The sequence below is a fragment of the Chenopodium album genome, chromosome 13 (assembly GCF_948465745.1).
Source record: "Chenopodium album chromosome 13, dcCheAlbu1.1, whole genome shotgun sequence".
Taxonomy (NCBI): Eukaryota; Viridiplantae; Streptophyta; class Magnoliopsida; order Caryophyllales; family Amaranthaceae; genus Chenopodium; species Chenopodium album.
The window spans coordinates 17,754,204-17,769,801 of NC_137846.1; positions in this window are offsets into that span (position 1 = coordinate 17,754,204).

Consider the following 15,598-nt stretch of genomic DNA (forward strand, 5'->3'; position numbering starts at 1 on the left):
ATCGTGCATCACACGAGACTAATCTAGTATTCATGAAAATTGGGTCTCACATGATTTAATACATTTAATATGTGAGTGAGACATTATTAGGAGTATGAATTAGTGGGTCATGAGATTAAATGAAGGATAATACTCCCTCTGTGTATTTTTATTTTATTTTTCTTAATGTTTGCATAACTTCTCTTTTGTGGGTGTTTTTCTTTAATTGCATCACTTCTATTTTTGATAATTTTATATTATATTTTATCATTGTATATCCTCTCTCACATACTTTCTCTATCATTATCCTCATCTTACTTTTACCATAATAATTTATTTATCCACTCACAATATTATATTACTCTCCTAAAACTCAGTAAAATCCCAAGTGATATTAATAAAAAACACAAAGGAATAGTACAACTTTCAATTATAATGCGTTGTAAGTATTAATTGACATTTTATTTTAATGAAGTTTTTTAAATATAAAACACAGAGGAGTAGATGATGTTGGATGATGCATGCGTAGGACACAATATGAACATTATTCCATTCTTCATGAAATAAGATAGTAATTCCATCTCCATTAAATAAATCTTTCAAGTTTAGCTTGACCAAGAATTTGGAAGATAGTACATTTGTACGGACGGCCAATTTATTTAGTAGGATACTAGGATAATACTCGTACTACAGACGGCCATTTCTCATTAGTTAAGCCAATATAAAAATAACAATAATGATAAGAAGAGTGATCAGCTTTCTTACTACTACTAACCTTAATTTTTATTACATAATCCGAGGAATATATAACAATGATGACATTAAGATAGAACGTTTTTTTTTTTTTTTTTTTTTTTTTTTTTGAAAGTACATTAAGATAGAACTTAGAGATTAAGGAATGTAGAATAGGACAAGGGGTGGTGGCAGATTTTCTTAATTTTAATACGTGGGTACTTTAAACGCAATATTGATTTTTACAATAGTATATTTTAGTAATATCAATTCCTAATTTCCTATCAAGTTTTGAATATGTATCGTGTTAAAAAAAAAGTCTGGACTTTTGTGCCCCGAGTAAATCCTGACACAAATTTAACATTTATGTGGCTATATACTTAGTTAGGAGAATTTTGAAATTTACTTCTGTGACACAAGAGTCGTGGCTAGAAATTTACCACCATAAATAGATCGATTTTGACTACTAGCGACTATTTTTGGTGGTTTGTAAAACGAATGGTTGTTTTAGATGGGGAAATGAGTGGATGTCGATTTTGGGATATGAATAGGGCTGGCAATTTCACCCGAACTCATGGATAACCGAATCACCCGATCCGATTAAATGGATGAAAATCCGACAAAACACGGATTTCATATGGATGATGGATGGATCGGATGATGGATTGGGTCGGATTCGGGTGGCCGGAGCTTCATCCATCCATCACCCGACCCATCCATCCATCCGCTTATATTTTTTACAAAATTTCAAATATCTTTTTTTAACTATTTGTAATACTACATAAGCATATACTTCATATATACTAGTAATATAAGTTAAACTTCGTATAATAGTGTGAATGTTGGAAAATTTAAAGATTTTGTCAACTATATATCAAATTATTAGTTTATGTATATTAGTATTATGACTAAAGGATAATGTATTTTTATTTCACCCGTTATTCACCCGATCCACTCGATTCATCCGCGGATAATGGATGGATTGGATGTGGATGAAGAATTAAATGGTGATGGATGGGTAGGATGACGGATGGATCGTTGGCGGATGGAGGTGGATTAAGCTCCACCCGATCCACCTCCGATCCATTGCCAGCCCTAGATATGGGAAAGGGAGGGGGTGGGTTTGTAATGGTTGGGCTGACAAAGGGGGTATCGGAGATAGGGCAAGAGCAACTGCTGAGCAGCCGGTGGTGATGGGGTAAGGTAAGTATTGACGTGGTTGGGTTAGTTAGATTTTTTTTTTCTTTCTTTCTTTTTTTTTTTTTTTTTTTGTTTCTATTTTGGACCAATATTATGGTGACACTTGGACGTTGTGGGCTTCACTAATATATTTTTGGATGAAATTTATTAAGTGGTGGTAAAATCAAATTTTTGAACTTATTTTGTAGTTTTGTAATAAAACTTTTATTTTGTGATATAACCAAAAAAAAAAAAAAAAAAAAAAAAAAAAGCACAAATTAAATTTTTCTCAAAAATTATTAAATTCTTGTTGCATAGGATCTAATTTAATCTAATATATAATATAACTAATACTTCCTCTGTTCTTTTTTTATTGCGCCATAAGGGATTTCACGCTTGCCAATGCAATAGTTTAGCTATCAATATCTTCAATTATACTTTTGTAAAAATTATAAAAATTTGATATTTGAAAAGTAGAGTTCGATACGAATCTAACTAGATCCCACATGACTATATTTTTCCTAATGTATAAATCACAAATGATGGTCAAAGAAGATTAAGTTAATAGTGTAAAAGTCCTAATGGTGCAATAAAATAAAAACGGAGGAAGTGTATAAAGCTAAACTTTTAGCCAGGTCACGAGGCTGCGACACTTGACGTTCCAACTTTTCGCCAAGTGTCGCGCCACGTTGGATAGATTTAAATAGACTTCATAATATAAAAAATTAGTTTAGAATTCTTTTTGGATAGAAGGTTAGGATAAAATTATTAGTTGAGAGTTTTATTTTCGATAAGATACCAATATTTCAGAGGTACAAATCATCATTAACTGATATATAAAGCTAAACTTTTAGTCATGTCACTAGACAACGACACTTAGCGTTTCAACTTTTTGCCAAGTATCGCGCCACGTTGGATAGATTTAATTAAATAGATTTCATAAGATTAAAAAAGTTAGCTTACAATTATATTTGGATAGAATTTTATGATAAAAATAATATACGTCACAATCTAATACGAAGTAGAATTTTATTACTATGTAGACCTGTCAATTAGCGTCGGGTCATGACTCATGAGTCATCTCGGATTGGGTTATTTCAGGTTACAAATCAAGAAATGTTCAACCTTTGCCCAAAGTTTTGGGTTCGGGTCAACCCAACGTGCTTTGAATATTTATTTTATTTTATTTGTTTTTTTCTAGCTTTTTTTTTTATTTTTTTTAATGTATTAATATTAAATCAAACATTTTGTAACTAATTTTGTATGAATGAGATATTTTAAATTTTGACAAATAGATTATAAATTTATCTTAAAATTCAATAAACAATCCGGGTATCGCACGGGGCATAATACTAGTATATATATAAAGTGGAGTTTTTTTCCGAGTTTTTAGAGAGCCACGTAGGATTTAATTTTTTCAGCACGCCATGTATGATAATAAATTTTAGTGATAACCAATTAAATACAAGATTATTAAATTGTTTTAGAAATAAATAATTTAAATGACACGTAAGCAAAATTGGCGAATGAAATTTCCCAGTTTAAATTAATTAAATATAAAATATTATATTTTGATAGAATTTTAGCACATAAATATATATATATTAAAAAAATTATTTTTTATAAAATTCAAACAAACCGTGCATCGCACAGGCTCATTTAGTATTGGAATAATTTTATGTATAACTGCAAAGAAGTAAAACAAAGTATAATTATCGACTTATCATCAATGTTAACTTTTTTTTTTTTTTTTTTTGAAGAATTGTCAACATTAACATTTGATACAGTAACTTTTTTAAAAAAAAATAAATAAATAAAATTAATCAGTTGGTACAGTAAACAAAAATCATAAAATAAAACATGCATGCAATGCAAGTCGCAAGATTACAATATTTAATACTTGAAACAAAAAAATTAAGAAACATGATTAAAAAAATTCCTCATCCAACAATAAAGCACTCATATTCTCTGGCAGAAGATATTGCAATTTTTTTTTTTTTTTTTTTTATTGCCTAAAATATGTAGTGCTCTAAAATCTACCTATTTTATGGTAATTATGTTTAGGAAAATTTGACATTTGCTACCACTTAAAACCATTGGCTTCAAATTTTCTACCTATTTAAATTTTTTTTTTTTCACTTTGCTACCACCCTAAACAGATGTTGTTAAAAATAACTACCACTTAACGTTTTCTGTGACAAAAGTTAAGAGTGGGCCCCACCTTAGTTAACTAACTCCCTTTTTGAACTTTCTCTCTCCCCGTTTCTACCCTCTCTCTCTCTATCTTCTCCCATTGAATGTTCTAACCTCCATTATTGACCACGAATTCAACCATTTTTTAACTCAATTTAACCAAGATTCTCTCTTTCTTTCTCTATCGGTTTCCCTCTTTGTTTCTCTCTCTAACTTATCCTCAGATCTAGGATTGTTGTTTGCATGGAAGCATTTGATTGGAGGAGGAGTTTCAACTGGGTAAAGTTGTTCGTCATCACCATTGCTGAAGTGGAAGTGTAAGAATCTTCTGACAGGTAAGAGCTCCTTTTGTACTAGTAGTGGACCAAGAATGGTGGTTTATTTGCAATTAATTGATGTGATACAGGGAAATTTTGGCAAAAAATTAGTAGTAAACCCTAGAATATCGAGCTTTTCTTAATTTAAGCCTAATAATGCAATTAAATAAGCATGTGTGTGTAAACAATCATGTGATGTGCTTTATTTGCTTGCAATTGTTAGTTTATGCACAGGTGTACATGAATTTTTAATTGCTTGTGTTCTGTGTGTATGTGCTTTATTGTAGAATAATGGAAGGTGATGGTGAAACTGTAGACATTAAGGTTAGATTGTTTGGTGGGTTTGTTGCAAAATAAAGAAAAGGGAAAGAATATTGGGTGTATGAAGCTAGGTTTACTTATTGGAAGTATGTTGTCCCACTGTCTTCTATAGATGTAGGGTTCTTAAGGTATATATGTATACAAGGGTTTGTGGAGTTGTATAGGGATGTGCCTAACATTTTCAGCATATGGTATAAGGAGAAGGGAAAGAGTTGGACTAATAGGAAAAGGCAGATTGTGAATGAGGAAGATGTTAGGGGATTCATAGAGGCCAAACACAAGGATGGGTATCTAGAGCTTTTTCAAATAGTGGGGCTAGAGGAGTGGGACAGGCTTAATTATAGTGTTGTTAGATCTGGGGCTAGAGAAGTGGTACAAGACTTTTCTAACCCACCCAATTCTAATCAAGCTGGATCATAATCCAACCCATCACATTCTGCCCAAACTGGCATTAGATCACAACCATCCCAATCAAACCCATCACAACCCCACCCATCAAACAAGACAATGCTCCAATGTGAAGACCTCTCCATTAACTAAAAAAGGCCAAGACCTTAGTATTGTGCCAGTTGTAAGGAGGAGTCCTAGGGTTAGCAAAGCTTCTCAAAGTCAACCTGCCATTAATAAGCTACCTCTGTCACGAATACAACCAACTAGCCAAATTAAGCCTGTTGTTAGGAGGAGCCCTAGATTACTCAGAAAATCTGGAGTTAGGGAAGGTTTGTGTGGTTTTAGTGATAAGGGGAAGGGTGTATCTGGTGTGAGTGAGAAGGGGAAGGCTAAGAGGAAACTGTTTAAGGGAGAGGAGTCTAGATCTGGGTCAAGTTCTTCCACTTCAGATTGAGTGATTTAGAGATTGAATGGGAGACTGGAGAAGATGATTTAGGCAACAGTGACCAGGAAGATGAAGAATGGTTTAGACAAACAGGCAAGGGTTAATTAGGGGAACTACAGCAGCTTGTTGAGTACAAGGATCAGGGTGAAGACAGAGATGGGAAGCTCATTCAACTTATGAAGGATATAGGCTGCAAGGATCTTCAGTTGCAGGATGAGGGTAGTGATTCAGATGAGCTGAGAAGTCTACATGGCTCAAATGAAGAGGTAGATGAAAGCCCCAGGTTCAGAGAGGATTTTAACTTCAAGAAGCCAATTGTTCTTGAGCATAAGCAGAAGTTTAGTAGTATTAGGGTGTTGAGGAAGGCATTGAGAGTACATGGTATTGAGAACAGATATGAGTTTTATTACTTGCACAATGGAGGTGAAAGGATAACCATTTTCTGCAGAAAAAGGTGTAATTGTGTGTGGAACCCCAAGAGAAGCAAGCTAGGGTTGTGTCAGTGCAGTGATGAAGTAAGGAAATGCAATTTCAAGGTATCTGCAAGGACGCTTTATGACAGTTCTGCTTGGAAAATTAAGGAGCTTAGATTAAAGCACAAGTGCATGAGATCTAAGATGAATGCATATGTCACATCTGAGTTTCTGGCAGAGAAGTATGTTGAAGAATGGAGAAGCAATCCTAACTGGAGAATCAAGAGTTTTAGGGCTAAGGTTCTGAGTGACCTTGGAGTGAGTGTAGGGTATTCTCAGGCACGGTTAGCTAGAGCCAGAGCCAAGCTGATGATATATGGTTCTGCCTCAGAGTAATATGGTAAGGTGTGGGATTATGGTAAGGCATTACTCAAGCATAATGCTGGCAGTGGTGTTTTTGTTGTTGTCGAGGAAATGGACAAAGAAGAACCTCCCCTGTTCATGTGAATGTATGTTTGTTTAGCTTCTTTGAAGATAGGTTTTAATAGAGGATGTAGGCCCCTCATAGGTTTGGATGGTTGCCATTTGAAAGGGGCCTATCCAGGCCAGATCTTGGTTGCAGTTGCCAAAGATGGCAACAATCAGATTTTCCCATTTGCTTGGGCCACAGTTGAGGTTGAAAACAAAGAAACTTGGGGTTAGTTCCTTGAGTGTTTGAAGAAGGATGTTGGTGACTGCTATGGTGGTTTAGGGCTGACTTTCATGTCAGACAGACAGAAGGTGAGATATGGACCCTAATCTACCTTTAGTCTTAATCTTGTGAACACAAACACTTTCCTAAAAATCTAATATAACTCATACTCTTTATTTTGACAGGGGTTACTTGAAGCTTTCCAAGATGTCATGCCATTAGCTGAAAAGAGGTACTGTGTTAGGCACATTTAGGCTAATTTCAAGCTTCAGTTCACTGGCTCAACATTCAAGGAGCTATTTTGGAATGCAGCTAGGGCAACTACCTTGGTATATGCTACCTATTTATGTTTCTTAACTTATGCCTTTGGTTGTAAGTGTGCTTATTTAGGTTTCTTGGGTTTTGTTTTTTTTTTTCATGTTGTAGTTTGATTTTGAGGTTGCAATGGAGTCAATACACTTTCTGTCAGAAAGATGCTTATGATTACTTAGCCAATATCCCACCTCAACAACGGTCTAGGCATGCATTTTCAGATTTTTTAAATCAAACATGATCTTAAACAATCTATGTGAAACATTCAATGCTGTCATCAAGGATGCTAGGGATAAACCTATACTAACTCAAATGGAATGGTTGAGGAAGTATATGATGAAGAGAAATAGTGAAAAATGGAAGGCAGTCCAAAAGCTTGAATGTAAGAACATGCCTTATGTTACTAAAACCTTTGAGAGGATGGAACCTGTGGCCAGACACTGCATAGTCCAGATGTCAAGAGGGGATTGTTATGAGGTTGAGCTGAATGGTGATCAGGTGCAAGTAGACTTAGGCTTGAGGAAATGCTCCTGTTATCATTGGGAATTGACTGGGATTCCTTGTGTACATGCATTTGCATGTATTTTGGACAAGAGAGTTGACCTAGATGACTATGTGGATAGCTATTACAGCAGGGCAACCTATTTGCTAGCCTATGGGGATGCTGTAAAGCCTGTTCCAGGGCCAAAATATTGGGAGAAGGTAGACCTAAGGAAACCCCTCCCACCTCCAGTTAGGATCATGCCAGGAAGGCCTAAGTCAAAAAAGAGGAAGCTAGAAAAGGGAGAGAGAGCAGACATCAAAGAGCCCCAATAGAAGAAGCAGAAAAGGTGCCCAAGGTGTGGACAGCTTGGTCATTATGCCAAGACCTGCAAAAATGAACCAAAGGCAGGACCATCAACTTCTGAGCCCAAGAAAGCTGCTAAACCAGTGCTGACCACTCCATGGCTGCAGGAGCAAAGAAGAAAAAAGGCAGAAAGGGCATTGAGAAATTTAAGGCCATGTTCTCTTTCCTTGTCTGTTATGTATGTGTATTTTGATGCAGTTGATGATAATGGTTTGCTTTTACTTTGTTCAGACTGCAGTTGGTGCTGGTCCTTGGAGCATTGCAAATAGGACCTTTCCACAAGAAGAGCAAAGGCAAGCCCAAGAACAAAGCTCTCAACCTGTTGCTTGCAGCCAAACCACTCAGGCTTCTGCTACTACAACAGCCAACCCCCCAAAGAAGCAATCAAAGGCTAAAGGCAAGAACAAAGTTGTTTGAACTGTCTGTTTTGAACACTTATGTAATAGTTTTAGTATGCCTTCAGTGAATTATGAACATTTAGTTTAAACTGCTGTCTGTAATAGTTTAAGGTAGTTTAAGTATCCCTTAAGTATTTGGAACAAGTTATCTGTTTGTTGGAACAAGTTTAAGTACTTGGAACAAGTTTGAGATCAAGTTATCTGTTTGGAACAAGTTATCTGTTTGTCAAATTTAAGCACTTAAAGTAGTCTTTTTTCATAAAAGTAGCCTTTTTCATTCAAAGTTCAAGAGCTTACAATAACATATTGTCCACTTCAAGTGAGTAGACTATTACAACATAATAACAACACATTCAATACCTACTAACATAAACCCAAGACTAACTTAACCCTTTTTAACAACAACTAACATACCCAACATGAACAGAACACCCACAACAACTACCCCTAATCTACAACAACTAACATACCCAACACCCACAACAACTACCCCTAATCCAATATTGTTTTGATGGCCTTCCTTAGAGTATCTCTTCCTGTCAGCATTTAGGGCTTTGCACTTCACTTTGAGGTTCTCATTCTCAGTGAGCAAGCACCTTCTTTTCCCACTGAGATCCTCAACTTCCCTCTGTAGTGAGCTCATCTCACCCTTCATCAGCTTTTTGTCCAGAATCAATTGGTTGATCACATCCCTTTGCCAATCAGTCCTATCATCTTCATCCAACCAATGAAAGCACTTACAGCCCCTTGTTTCTGTTTTGGGATCATAAAACTTGCAAGTCAAGAACTTTCTACCTGGTTTCTCTCTTGTCCAAGAGGTCAACCTAGCCATGGGAATGCCACAGTCACAATTCTTGTATTTTGAGGGGGAAGAACTAATCAAAGACATAATTCCCTACAAATACCAGAAATTAATGAATGGTAGCATCAAAAACTATTGTAATTACCAACAAACACTTTCAATTTCATGATTATCAAACATAGCCAAAAACCCCCAATTCAATTTTCCTCAAGAACCCTAATTTCTTTTCATCGATCTAACTACAATTTAATCCCTGTCAACATAGTAATTTAACTAATATATTATTCTAACACTTTAATTACTAAGTTAATCAAACATTAATTGCATAAATTGAAGCTAATTAAGCACCAACATACCTTTTTTCCGCCAAAAATTCCTTCGCAAAACTACCCAGCAAACCCTAATCCCTTACCAAAAACAGAAAAATGATTGATGCAACACCACACAACCAAATTGTAAATTATTGTTTCAAAGTATTTGTGTTTTGAATGGATGCAATTTGAATCAGAAAATAAAGAGGATGAAAGATTCAGAGCAAAGATTCAGAGAAAGAAGTGATGAAGTAGGGAAATCGAGTTTAAATGGGGGAAAACATCAACTAGCCATTAGAGTGGACCCCACATAAACGAAAAATAACAGAAGTTGTTAAGTGGTAGTTATTTTTAACAACATCTGTTTAGGGTAGTAGCAAAGTTAAAAAAAAAAAAATTTAATAGGTAGCAAATCTGAAGCCAGTGATTTTAAGTGGTAGCAAATGTCAAATTTTCCTTATGTTTAGATTAAGTACAAAGTTATGATGTTTCTACAAACATGGTTATCGAAAATATAGGATAGTATTTTGTATTTTTGTGAAAAAGTGTTTTTTTTTTATTATTTATTTTTAAAAGGTAGGATAGCATGCTTGTATTATTATTATTATTTTATTATTATTCTACATTGTTTAAATAAAATAATAAAATATAAAGGTGTAGAATTATATCCATCCTAAGATTCCTAACCTAGTTAGCGTGTTAATCTCATAGGATTATAGGAATTTGTGTTATATTCATGGGTATACAATGAGTATATTTATAATCTTATAAATAGATACTTTATCGTACAAGATAATTAATGCTGAATTTATTCATTAGTCGACTTGTTATAATGAATACTCAGATAATGAAGGCCGTCATGTTACCGCTGTTGTTGGCAGGGAGCGTAGCTTATTTCTGTTTTTTCGTCAAATTTTCTGGTACAATTCTCCATCTTACTATTTCTTGCTTTTAATTTTTATATTCAATCTTCACCTTTATTTATTTATTTAGTTTTATTTCCATTATCAGTTGTATCTAGATCATGCCCTCGGTTTAAAATAATTTTATTATACATCGAACATTTTTCTTATAAAAGTGACCCTTTTTTTTTTATACAAAAGTAACCCATATTTTCATAAAAGTGACCCTTTTTTCACAAAAGTGACTATTTTTTTCACAAAAATAATCCTTTTTTTCACAAAAATGACTCTTCTTCACAAAAATGACCTTTTTTTTTCTCAAAAAGTGACCCTTTTTTTTCACAAAAGTGACCCTTTTTTTCACAAGAGTAATTAAGCTACATATGCAAATTGCAAAACAGAGTATTAAAATCTCACTAGTTTTTTTGTTTTTTTCAAAATTAAACCATATTTTGTTACTTTCATTCGAAATTTTCTGCTACTTCTTTGATCTGTTACTATTGTTACTCACAAAACAGAGGATTTGGCTTCGTTACATTCGGAAGCAAAGAAGAGCTTGATGCTACGATCGAAGGAATGAACGGCCAAACACTCAATGACCGTCAGATCACTGTTAACGAGGCTCAAGCTCGTGGCAATGGTGGCGGCGGCGGTGGCTTCCGTAGTGGGTGAAAAATAAGTGAGGAGAGAGAGAGAGGCTCAAGCTCGCGGCAATGGTGGCGGCGGTGGTGGTTTCCGTAGTGGGTGAAAAATAAGTGAGGAGAGAGAGAAACTGAAAAAAGAAAGTAATGAAGAGGGCTCACGTGCTATTGGTTTACAATAGCGTTATCGTACATAAGATTGTTTTGAACATTTGTGTTTGAAAAAAAAACCGACTTAATAAATAGTTTATAATTATAATTACGTGGTTATTCGGATAGGAGTAAAACCCTATTGTTAATTGGATATTCATATTAATTGTAATATGTAGTGTTTGGTTATAAGTAAAATTCTTCATCACAAACTTTCATATGTGGCTGGCCAGCCATAATTTTTTTATGGAAAGAAATATATGCAGCCCTAAGGGCTGAATATAAGAAGCTTAAAACGGAAAGAATTAACATTAAATAAACATTTATTACACTGATTTACTCGTGAATTGTTGATAAATTCCCAAATTAATACTAAAAAAGAAAGTATATTAAATGAGGGCTGCATATAGCATTACCCTTTTTTATTTTTAAAAAATAATCTTACACCACAAGTCTTCTCTCTCCTCTTTTCTAAGCTTCTTCTCCAAGCCAGACCACCATCACTAACAACCATATCCCTGCTCTACCCAATTTATCTCTCCTCTTTGCCAAATTTCTACAATTAAAGCCTGAAATTATAGAAATTGGGTGCCAAATTGCTGTGAAATATTGCAATTAAGCTTAAGATCATCAGCAACATTTGAAGTAGTGAAATCGATGAGAACTGGAGAAATGTGAGCTCGTTGTAGAGTACTTTTTCGCTTCATTTTTTAATTGAATCTGGCAATGGAGAAACAACAATAGTAGCAGTAAGGGTGCCAAATTTTTCTTCATTTTTAATTGAATTTGGCATTTGAATTTCGTCAAAAATTAGGATTTTGAATAGTTTGTTGTAGTTGTTGTTGTTTGTCAGACATTGAGGTTAGGTTGAGATTTGCAGAGAATTAGAGAAAGAGGAGAGAGAAAGTAAAACTACATGAAGAAGAACAAGGAGGAGGATCGGAGGAGCGAACTTTTTTTTTTTTTTTTAGACAGTGGTGAAAATGAGTAACAAGAAACTTAAATACCCACTACATTTGATATACTACCTCCATTTCAAGTTTTTTGCAACTTTGGAGTCGCCATGGACTCCTAGTCAAAATATGAGAAATGGAGATTAAGTAAAGAGAGGGCATGTGATTAAGAAGTAGGAGAGAGAATATGGGGTCCTTGTTTGTTAAATGTACTTCACAAATTCTGCCAACTTTTTGGGGGGTAAAAGTCTCCCTCCAAAAGCATTGTACTGAAATTTTCAACCAAAAAATTAAGGAACCGCCAGATTTTTTTTTTTTTTTTTTTTCATAGCTAACTTTAAATTCCATCCACAAAGTCATCCCCTATTTATACAACAACAATTACCAATGTTCAAAATTAATGTTTTTCCACTACTACCAAAGCTTAAAAAAAAATTATAGTACACTACATAATAATAATGAAGTCCTAGCAGTGTACATCTTCAAGCAGCCAAAAAATTCTTCTTCTTCTTCTACTCTCATTCAAACTGAAAATTAAAGAAAGAAAAAAACGAAAAAAAAACCACAAAATGGCAGACATGTTTGATGAGGAATTTTACAATTTGGAGCAAATTTTAATGGAGGAGGAGCATATGTGCATTCAGTCAGAAAATGAAGAACAACATAGTCCACCAAACAAGAGACGCAAACCACATTTAAAGCTCCACCAAAAAAGGGCATTAGTTGACACTATGTTAGCAATGCAACAAGATGGGAAGCTGCCAAGGGGCCTCAAATTATCACTTTCCAGAGAGTGTGATGTTCACAAGAGTACAATAACAAGACTTTGGGACGATGTATGCAAGAAAAGACAAAGTGGGGGGGGTGGTTGATGTCAGTTCAAAGGCAATTGGCAAGACCGGGCCAAAACCAAAAGAGTACTCTGAAGAATGGTTGCAGTCAGTTCCCCTCCACTTGAGGACAACTGAAAGAAGCTACGCTGGATACTTAAAGATCAGCCATGTCATCATTCACAGGCTGAAAAAGAGGGGTAAACTAAGATGCCATACGAGAAACAACAAACCAGGTTTAACAGAAGCCCACAACATAGCAAGATTGAAGTGTGTTTTGTCACACATCAACCCTCCTACTACCCCAAACTCGAATCCAACTTTTGATGACATGCAACATATAGTACACATAGATGAAAAGTGGTTTTATTTGTGCCCCGAGACAAGAAGGTTCTACTTGCTTCCCAAAGAGGATAATCCATATAGATGCCAAGTATCCAGAAGGTATAAGATCAAGGCTATGTTCATGGGTTTGATTTCAAGGCCAATATACAGTCATAATGGAGTGATGACACATGATGGTAAGTATGGGATTTTCCCCTTTGTTTACTATCAAACAGCCAAAAAAAAAAAAAAAAAAAAAAAAACATTAAGAACAGGAAGAAAGGAACTCTGGAACCAAAAGCATTGCAGAATGTTAACAGGGAAGTTATCAGGGAAATGCTTATCAACAAAGTCATACCAACAATCAAGCAAAAATGGCCAGCAGATATGGACAAAAAAATCTTCATCCAGTGGGACAACGCCAAACCCCATCAAATACCAAAAGACCTGAATGTGCTAGATTTGGGGTTATTCAACACGGTTCAATCCATCCAATATCATTCATTCCCAAAAAACCTAACTGAGTTAATAGAAAGGGTTGAAGAGGCATATGAGTGGTTTGAACCTCACGTAAACAGAAACAGTTGGTTGACTTTACAAGGTTGTATGATTGAGATACTAGGAAAACAAGGTGGTAACAACTACCCCCTTCTCATAAAGGCAAAAAGAGACTTGAAAATTTGGGATTGTTTCCTGATAATTTGGAGGTAGAGAAAGAGTTAGTAGAGGAAGCTGTGAAATACCTTAATAAGAGGCTAATAGTAGCAAACCCAGAGGAAACAAACCAAGAAGTGGATGCTTATTAAGCATTTAAGCAAGAACTGACCAAGCAAAGACAACCACACATAACCATTTTTTGCCTAAGCATACGAGAGGGACTCAAATATGATTTGGTTATGTGTATAAACAAAGGTATTTTATGCATTTATGTTTTTTTAGTGGTTTGGATATTATGTTTTGAATCTTAAAGGCAATCAGTCATGTAGTGATAGCCATGGTCAGATAATTATGTCATTTTGTTCATCTGTTTTTTTTTTTTTTTTTTTTTTTTTTTTTTTTTTTTTTTTTTTTAAGTGATTTGGATATGTTTTGAATCTTAGAGGAAGTTAGTCATGTAGTGATAGCCATGGTCAGATAATTGTGTCATTTGTGCTTATTGAATGTTATGTAATGAAAAGGGCATTTTGAATTTGAACATGAATGACATTCTAGCACATTCAAGTCATAAGAAAATTGTTTACAGATTTATGTACATATTGAACAACTCTTGAGTGACATCTTAAATCCATTAAAGAGATTACAATTTCATCACAACAAATGAAATCCTGTTTATTACCTCAATAATGTTAAAATTGGAGCAAATCAAACATGCCATTTCAAGATCAGATGAGTCCCCTCATCATTTAGATTTAGTAACAAGAATGATCTCTCAAATTGAATCATTGAGATCTTAGGGACTTTATATTGCAAAAACAGACCACATTAAAGGGACTCACTTAGCATGTTTAAGAAATGGTCCCTCAAAGACTTTTCATCAAGACCAAATTCATACATTTAGTATTGTCATCATCCATCAACCACCACAACCCCAACAGGGACTCAAAGGGACTCACAAAGCACAGGGAGTAAAAATACCAGAAGTAACAACAAACTCATTCACCAAAGCAACAACAAACTCATTCACCAAAGCAACAACAAACTCAGTCCACTAAATCAGATCAAAAACAAAATTCACACCCCCTTGGCCAGCAACTACTATTGCCGATAACCAATCAAGCATATACAAACCTCCTTCTCAATGTAACCAATAGTTAACATATAACCAGGGACTTAATTTCACAATGCCCTAACAATTAACAATTACGGTAAAAAATAATCAATATAAAAAGGGATTCAGAAATCGTCACAAATGGAGGGTCAATTTTCCCCTCTTTCGGAGCAGCAGCACCGGGGTCAATTTCCCCCTCATTCGGAGCAGCAACAAGGGTCATTTTTCCCCTCAATCGGAGCAGCATCCCCCTCATTTTCCCCTCATTCGGAGCAGCATCAGGAAGCTCGTTTTCCCCCTCATCCTCTACATCGACATATCTTGGATTAACAGAAGATCTTTGTTTTTTCTCCCTTTCACTGCTCATGGGTATAGTTTCTTCCAAAACCCTCTTTTTTTTTCTTCTCCTCTTCTTCAGCATCAATAGATTTGAGAACTTTACCCACAGCGGTGAGGGAATTTTCGCTCAATACATCACCGAACTTCCCATAATTGTAGTATCTTCTAGGCCTCAAAAACCCATCTTCCAGCGCATCGTATACAGCATCAAGCAACTCAACCTCTTCATCCTTACTTGCAAAAATAGCATAGGCAAGAGGCTCGAAATCTACCATTTTATGGGACTCAAAAAACGCAGATCTAGTCAATTTTTGTGTACTAGACAAGCGAATGAACAAGGAGAGAGAGAGAGAGGGGGGGA